Raw genomic sequence first — 8,971 nt, forward strand, 5'->3', positions numbered from 1 at the left:
GGAAAGGACGGAACTCCAACACGTGAGCAAAGTACAATGGTTAACGCCAAAACGGTTGATTCTAGGAACAGTTGTGGAACACCTAAATCGACACAGCCTACTAGTGATGCCAGTCGTCGTTATCCGTGCAGAACTCGTCGTGCTCCTAAACGATTAGATTTGTGATGGATTATCAGTGTTTGAGGCATAATAATCCTCGGATAATCCATGGAACCCTAAGGGTTCATTTCATTGAGTTAATAGTGTTCAGGTTAAAATGTGAACATGTAAAACCTTCAGTTTATTGTTATGCAGATAGCATTGTACTAATGATACCAATTAATCGTGTAATGAAAGAACAACCTGTATCAGACTGTAATGTAAACATGATCTTAATTGACTGGTTAACAATAATTACCATTGAAATTAAGTAACAGTCTAAAGGGGGAGGATGTGTTATGTATTGGATCATCCGGATAAGTCCTGATTATAGTATGTACCCGTTTAGTGGTCACGTGAATAAATGAAAAGCCTCGTTCTGGTGTAATACACACATGGTTGTTGTAGTTGTTATTTGGCGTCCGCTCCCAACATTGTTGATACACAACAATAGGAGTGTGGATGGGTGGTCCTTGTGACATGTGAAGTGAGAGTGTGGTACAGAGAGGCTGGTGATAGGAGTGTGGATGGGTGGTCCTTGTGACATGTGAAGTGAGAGTGTGGTGCAGAGAGGCCGGTGATAGGAGTGTGGATGGGTGGTCCGTGTGACATGTGAAGTGAGAGTGTGGTGCAGAGAGGCTGGTGATAGGAGTGTGGATGGGTGGTCCGTGTGACATGTGAAGTGAGAGTGTGGTGCAGAGAGGCCGGTGATAGGAGTGTGGATGGGTGGTCCATGTGACATGTGAAGTGAGAGTGTGGTGCAGAGAGGCTGGTGATAGGAGTGTGGATGGGTGGTCCATGTGACATGTGAAGTGAGAGTGTGGTGCAGAGAGGCCGGTGATAGGAGTGTGGATGGGTGGTCAGTGTGACATAGGAAGTGAGAGTGTGGTGCAGAGAGGCTAGTGATAGGAGTGTGGATGGGTGGTCTGTGTGACATGTGAAGTGAGAGTGTGGTACAGAGAGGCCAGTGATAGGAGTGTGGATGGGTGGTCCGTGTGACATGTGAAGTGAGAGTGTGGTGCAGAGAGGCTGGTGATAGGAGTGTGGATGGGTGGTCCTTGTGACATGTGAAGTGAGAGTGTGGTGCAGAGAGGCTGGTGATAGGAGTGTGGATGGGTGGTCCGTGTGACATGTGAAGTGAGAGTGTGGTACAGAGAGGCCAGTGATAGGAGTGTGGATGGGTGGTCCGTGTGACATGTGAAGTGAGAGTGTGGTACAGAGAGGCCGGTGATAGGAGTGTGGATGGGTGGTCCGTGTGACATGTGAAGTGAGAGTGTGGTGCAGAGAGGCTGGGGATAGGAGTGTGGATGGGTGGTCCTTGTGACATGTGAAGTGAGAGTGTGGTACAGAGAGGCCAGTGATAGGAGTGTGGATGGGTGGTCCTTGTGACATGTGAAGTGAGAGTGTGGTACAGAGAGGCCAGTGATAGGAGTGTGGATGGGTGGTCCGTGTGACATGTGAAGTGACAGTGTGGTACAGAGAGGCCGGTGATAGGAGTGTGGATGGGTGGTCCGTGTGACATGTGAAGTGAGAGTGTGGTGCAGAGAGGCCGGTGATAGGAGTGTGGATGGGTGGTCCATGTGACATGTGAAGTGAGAGTGTGGTACAGAGAGGCCGGTGATAGGAGTGTGGATGGGTGGTCTGTGTGACATGTGAAGTGAGAGTGTGGTACAGAGAGGCCAGTGATAGGAGTGTGGATGGGTGGTCCTTGTGACATGTGAAGTGAGAGTGTGGTACAGAGAGGCCAGTGATAGGAGTGTGGATGGGTGGTCCGTGTGACATGTGAAGTGAGAGTGTGGTACAGAGAGGCCGGTGATAGGAGTGTGGATGGGTGGTCCGTGTGACATGTGAAGTGAGAGTGTGGTACAGAGAGGCCGGTGATAGGAGTGTGGATGGGTGGTCCATGTGACATGTGAAGTGAGAGTGTGGTACAGAGAGGCCAGTGATAGGAGTGTGGATGGGTGGTCCGTGTGACATGTGAAGTGACAGTGTGGTACAGAGAGGCCGGTGATAGGAGTGTGGATGGGTGGTCCGTGTGACATGTGAAGTGAGAGTGTGGTACAGAGAGGCCGGTGATAGGAGTGTGGATGGGTGGTCCTTGTGACATGTGAAGTGAGAGTGTGGTACAGAGAGGCCGGTGATAGGAGTGTGGATGGGTGGTCCGTGTGACATGTGAAGTGAGAGTGTGGTACAGAGAGGCTGGGGATAGGAGTGTGGATGGGTGGTCCATGTGACATGTGAAGTGAGAGTGTGGTACAGAGAGGCCGGTGATAGGAGTGTGGATGGGTGGTCCGTGTGACATGTGAAGTGAGAGTGTGGTACAGAGAGGCCGGGGATAGGAGTGTGGATGGGTGGTCCGTTTGACATGTGAAGTGAGAGTGTGGTACAGAGAGGCCGGTGATAGGAGTGTGGATGGGTGGTCCTTGTGACATGTGAAGTGAGAGTGTGGTACAGAGAGGCCAGTGATAGGAGTGTGGATGGGTGGTCCGTGTGACATGTGAAGTGAGAGTGTGGTACAGAGAGGCTGGTGATAGGAGTGTGGATGGGTGGTCCATGTGACATGTGAAGTGAGAGTGTGGTACAGAGAGGCTGGTGATAGGAGTGTGGATGGGTGGTCCTTGTGACATGTGAAGTGAGAGTGTGGTGCAGAGAGGCCGGTGATAGGAGTGTGGATGGGTGGTCCGTGTGTGACATGTGAAGTGAGAGTGTGGTACAGAGAGGCTGGTGATAGGAGTGTGGATGGGTGGTCTTGTGTGACATGTGAAGTGAGAGTGTGGTGCAGAGAGGCCAGTGATAGGAGTGTGGATGGGTGGTCCGTGTGACATGTGAAGTGAGAGTGTGGTACAGAGAGGCCAGTGATAGGAGTGTGGATGGGTGGTCCGTGTGACATGTGAAGTGAGAGTGTGGTACAGAGAGGCTGGGAATAGGAGTGTGGATGGGTGGTCCTTGTGACATGTGAAGTGAGAGTGTGGTACAGAGAGGCCAGTGATAGGAGTGTGGATGGGTGGTCCGTGTGACATGTGAAGTGAGAGTGTGGTACAGAGAGGCCAGTGATAGGAGTGTGGATGGGTGGTCCGTGTGACATGTGAAGTGAGAGTGTGGTACAGAGAGGCCAGTGATAGGAGTGTGGATGGGTGGTCCGTGTGACATGTGAAGTGAGAGTGTGGTACAGAGAGGCCGGTGATAGGAGTGTGGATGGGTGGTCCGTGTGACATGTGAAGTGAGAGTGTGGTACAGAGAGGCCGGTGATAGGAGTGTGGATGGGTGGTCCATGTGACATGTGAAGTGAGAGTGTGGTACAGAGAGGCCGGTGATAGGAGTGTGGATGGGTGGTCCTTGTGACATGTGAAGTGAGAGTGTGGTACAGAGAGGCCAGTGATAGGAGTGTGGATGGGTGGTCCTTGTGACATGTGAAGTGAGAGTGTGGTGCAGAGAGGCCGGGGATAGGAGTGTGGATGGGTGGTCCGTGTGACATGTGAAGTGAGAGTGTGGTACAGAGAGGCGGTGATAGGAGTGTGGATGGGTGGTCCGTGTGACATGTGAAGTGAGAGTGTGGTACAGAGAGGTGGTGATAGGAGTGTGGATGGGTGGTCCTTGTGACATGTGAAGTGAGAGTGTGGTACAGAGAGGCCGGTGATAGGAGTGTGGATGGGTGGTCCGTGTGACATGTGAAGTGAGAGTGTGGTGCAGAGAGGCCGGGGATAGGAGTGTGGATGGGTGGTCCTTGTGACATGTGAAGTGAGAGTGTGGTACAGAGAGGCCAGTGATAGGAGTGTGGATGGGTGGTCCTTGTGACATGTGAAGTGAGAGTGTGGTACAGAGAGGCCGGTGATAGGAGTGTGGATGGGTGGTCCATGTGACATGTGAAGTGAGAGTGTGGTACAGAGAGGCCGGTGATAGGAGTGTGGTGTGGATGTGGTGGTCCGTGTGTGACATGTGAAGTGAGAGTGTGGTGCAGAGAGGCCGGGTGATAGGAGTGTGGATGGGTGGTCTGTGTGACATGTGAAGTGAGAGTGTGGTGCAGAGAGGCCGGTGATAGGAGTGTGGATGGGTGGTCCTGTGTGACATGTGAAGTGAGAGTGTGGTACAGAGAGGCCGGTGATAGGAGTGTGGATGGGTGGTCCATGTGACATGTGAAGTGAGAGTGTGGTACACAGAGGCTGGGAATAGGAGTGTGGATGGGTGGTCCTTGTGACATGTGAAGTGAGAGTGTGGTGCAGAGAGGCTGGTGATAGGAGTGTGGATGGGTGGTCCATGTGACATGTGAAGTGAGAGTGTGGTACAGAGAGGCTGGTGATAGGAGTGTGGATGGGTGGTCCGTGTGACATGTGAAGTGAGAGTGTGGTGCAGAGAGGCTGGTGATAGGAGTGTGGATGGGTGGTCCGTGTGACATGTGAAGTGAGAGTGTGGTACAGAGAGGCCGGTGATAGGAGTGTGGATGGGTGGTCCGTGTGACATGTGAAGTGAGAGTGTGGTACAGAGAGAGGCCAGTGATAGGAGTGTGGATGGGTGGTCCATGTGACATGTGAAGTGAGAGTGTGGTACAGAGAGGCCGGTGATAGGAGTGTGGATGGGTGGTCCGTGTGACATGTGAAGTGACAGTGTGGTACAGAGAGGCCGGGGATAGGAGTGTGGATGGGTGGTCCTTGTGACATGTGAAGTGAGAGTGTGGTACAGAGAGGCCAGTGATAGGAGTGTGGATGGGTGGTCCTTGTGACATGTGAAGTGAGAGTGTGGTACAGAGAGGCCGGGGATAGGAGTGTGGATGGGTGGTCCGTGTGACATGTGAAGTGAGAGTGTGGTACAGAGAGGCCGGTGATAGGAGTGTGGATGGGTGGTCCATGTGACATGTGAAGTGAGAGTGTGGTACAGAGAGGCCAGTGATAGGAGTGTGGATGGGTGGTCCGTGTGACATGTGAAGTGAGAGTGTGGTACAGAGAGGCCGGTGATAGGAGTGTGGATGGGTGGTCCGTGTGACATGTGAAGTGAGAGTGTGGTGCAGAGAGGCCGGGGATAGGAGTGTGGATGGGTGGTCCGTGTGACATGTGAAGTGAGAGTGTGGTACAGAGAGGCCGGTGATAGGAGTGTGGATGGGTGGTCCTTGTGACATGTGAAGTGAGAGTGTGGTACAGAGAGGCCAGTGATAGGAGTGTGGATGGGTGGTCCGTGTGACATGTGAAGTGAGAGTGTGGTACAGAGAGGCCAGTCATAGGAGTGTAGATGGGTGGTCCGTTTGACATGTGAAGTGACAGTGTGGTACAGAGAGGCCGGGGATAGGAGTGTGGATGGGTGGTCCGTTTGACATGTGAAGTGAGAGTGTGGTACAGAGAGGCCGGTGATAGGAGTGTGGATGGGTGGTCCGTGTGACATGTGAAGTGAGAGTGTGGTACAGAGAGGCCGGTGATAGGAGTGTGGATGGGTGGTCCGTTTGACATGTGAAGTGAGAGTGTGGTACAGAGAGGCTGGTGATAGGAGTGTGGATGGGTGGTCCATGTGACATGTGAAGTTTCCGTACTGTGAGTGAGAGTGTGGTGCAGAGAGGCCAGTGATAGGAGTGTGGATGGGTGGTCCGTGTGACATGTGAAGTGAGAGTGTGGTACAGAGAGGCCAGTGATAGGAGTGTGGATGGGTGGTCCGTGTGACATGTGAAGTGAGAGTGTGGTACAGAGAGGCCAGTGATAGGAGTGTGGATGGGTGGGTGGTCCGTGTGACATGTGAAGTGAGAGTGTGGTACAGAGAGGCCGGTGATAGGAGTGTGGATGGGTGGTCCGTTTGACATGTGAAGTGAGAGTGTGGTACAGAGAGGCCGGGATAGGAGTGTGGATGGGTGGTCCCTGTGTGACATGTGAAGTGAGAGTGTGGTACAGAGAGGCCTGGGATAGGAGTGTGGATGGGTGGTCCATGTGACATGTGAAGTGAGAGTGTGGTACAGAGAGGCCAGTGATAGGAGTGTGGATGGGTGGTCCATGTGACATGTGAAGTGAGAGTGTGGTACAGAGAGGCCAGGTGATAGGAGTGTGGATGGGTGGTCCTGTGTGACATGTGAAGTGAGAGTGTGGTACAGAGAGGCCGGGGATAGGAGTGTGGATGGGTGGTCCGTGTGACATGTGAAGTGAGAGTGTGGTACAGAGAGGCCAGTGATAGGAGTGTGGATGGGTGGTCCGTGTGACATGTGAAGTGAGAGTGTGGTACAGAGAGGCTGGTGATAGGAGTGTGGATGGGTGGTCCATGTGACATGTGAAGTGAGAGTGTGGTACAGAGAGGCCAGTGATAGGAGTGTGGATGGGTGGTCCGTGTGACATGTGAAGTGAGAGTGTGGTACAGAGAGGCCGGTGATAGGAGTGTGGATGGGTGGTCCGTGTGACATGTGAAGTGAGAGTGTGGTACAGAGAGGCCGGTGATAGGAGTGTGGATGGGTGGTCCGTGTGACATGTGAAGTGAGAGTGTGGTACAGAGAGGCCGGTGATAGGAGTGTGGATGGGTGGTCCATGTGACATGTGAAGTGAGAGTGTGGTACAGAGAGGCCAGTGATAGGAGTGTGGATGGGTGGTCCTTGTGACATGTGAAGTGAGAGTGTGGTACAGAGAGGCTGGTGATAGGAGTGTGGATGGGTGGTCCGTGTGACATGTGAAGTGAGAGTGTGGTACAGAGAGGCCGGTGATAGGAGTGTGGATGGGTGGTCCGTGTGACATGTGAAGTGAGAGTGTGGTACAGAGAGGCCGGTGATAGGAGTGTGGATGGGTGGTCCATGTGACATGTGAAGTGAGAGTGTGGTGCAGAGAGGCCAGTGATAGGAGTGTGGATGGGTGGTCCGTGTGACATGTGAAGTGAGAGTGTGGTACAGAGAGGCTGGTGATAGGAGTGTGGATGGGTGGTCCTTGTGACATGTGAAGTGAGAGTGTGGTGCAGAGAGGCCGGTGATAGGAGTGTGGATGGGTGGTCCGTTGTGACATGTGAAGTGAGAGTGTGGTACAGAGAGGCGGTGATAGGAGTGTGGATGGGTGGTCTGTATGTGTGACAGAAGTGAGAGTGTGGTGATGCAGAGGCCAGTGATAGGAGTGTGGATGGGTGGTCCTGTGTGACATGTGAAGTGGAGAGTGTGGTACAGAGAGGCCTGGTGATAGGAGTGTGGATGGGTGGTCCGTGTGACATGTGAAGTGAGAGTGTGGTGCAGAGAGGCCGGTGATAGGAGTGTGGATGGGTGGTCCTTGTGACATGTGAAGTGAGAGTGTGGTACAGAGAGGCCAGTGATAGGAGTGTGGATGGGTGGTCCATGTGACATGTGAAGTGAGAGTGTGGTACAGAGAGGCCAGTGATAGGAGTGTGGATGGGTGGTCCGTGTGACATGTGAAGTGACAGTGTGGTACAGAGAGGCCGGTGATAGGAGTGTGGATGGGTGGTCCGTGTGACATGTGAAGTGAGAGTGTGGTACAGAGAGGCTGGTGATAGGAGTGTGGATGGGTGGTCCTTGTGACATGTGAAGTGAGAGTGTGGTGCAGAGAGGCTGGTGATAGGAGTGTGGATGGGTGGTCCGTGTGACATGTGAAGTGAGAGTGTGGTACAGAGAGGCCAGTGATAGGAGTGTGGATGGTGGTCCGTGTGACATGTGAAGTGAGAGTGTGGTACAGAGAGGCCTGGGAATAGGAGTGTGGATGGGTGGTCCGTGTGACATGTGAAGTGAGAGTGTGGTGCAGAGAGGCTGGTGATAGGAGTGTGGATGGGTGGTCCGTGTGACATGTGAAGTGAGAGTGTGGTGCAGAGAGGCTGGGGATAGGAGTGTGGATGGGTGGTCCATGTGACATGTGAAGTGAGAGTATGGTACAGAGAGGCCGGTGATAGGAGTGTGGATGGGTGGTCCATGTGACATGTGAAGTGAGAGTGTGGTACAGAGAGGCCAGTGATAGGAGTGTGGATGGGTGGTCCATGTGACATGTGAAGTGAGAGTGTGGTGCAGAGAGGCCAGTGATAGGAGTGTGGATGGGTGGTCCTTGTGACATGTGAAGTGAGAGTGTGGTACAGAGAGGCCGGTGATAGGAGTGTGGATGGGTGGTCCGTGTGACATGTGAAGTGAGAGTGTGGTACAGAGAGGCTGGGAATAGGAGTGTGGATGGGTGGTCCTTGTGACATGTGAAGTGAGAGTGTGGTGCAGAGAGGCCAGTGATAGGAGTGTGGATGGGTGGTCTGTGTGACATGTGAAGTGAGAGTGTGGTACAGAGAGGCCGGTGATAGGAGTGTGGATGGGTGGTCCATGTGACATGTGAAGTGAGAGTGTGGTGCAGAGAGGCTGGTGATAGGAGTGTGGATGGGTGGTCCTTGTGACATGTGAAGTGAGAGTGTGGTACAGAGAGGCCAGTGATAGGAGTGTGGATGGGTGGTCCGTGTGACATGTGAAGTGAGAGTGTGGTACAGAGAGGCCGGTGATAGGAGTGTGGATGGGTGGTCCATGTGACATGTGAAGTGAGAGTGTGGTGCAGAGAGGCTGGTGATAGGAGTGTGGATGGGTGGTCCTTGTGACATGTGAAGTGAGAGTGTGGTGCAGAGAGGCCAGTGATAGGAGTGTGGATGGGTGGTCCTTGTGACATGTGAAGTGAGAGTGTGGTACAGAGAGGCCGGTGATAGGAGTGTGGATGGGTGGTCCGTGTGACATGTGAAGTGAGAGTGTGGTACAGAGAGGCCCGTGATAGGAGTGTGGATGGGTGGTCCTTGTGACATGTGAAGTGAGAGTGTGGTACAGAGAGGCCGGTGATAGGAGTGTGGATGGGTGGTCCGTGTGACATGTGAAGTGAGAGTGTGGTACAGAGAGGCCAGTGATAGGAGTGTGGATGGGTGGTCC

The sequence above is a fragment of the Argopecten irradians genome, chromosome 8 (assembly GCF_041381155.1).
Source record: "Argopecten irradians isolate NY chromosome 8, Ai_NY, whole genome shotgun sequence".
Classification (NCBI taxonomy): domain Eukaryota; kingdom Metazoa; phylum Mollusca; class Bivalvia; order Pectinida; family Pectinidae; genus Argopecten; species Argopecten irradians.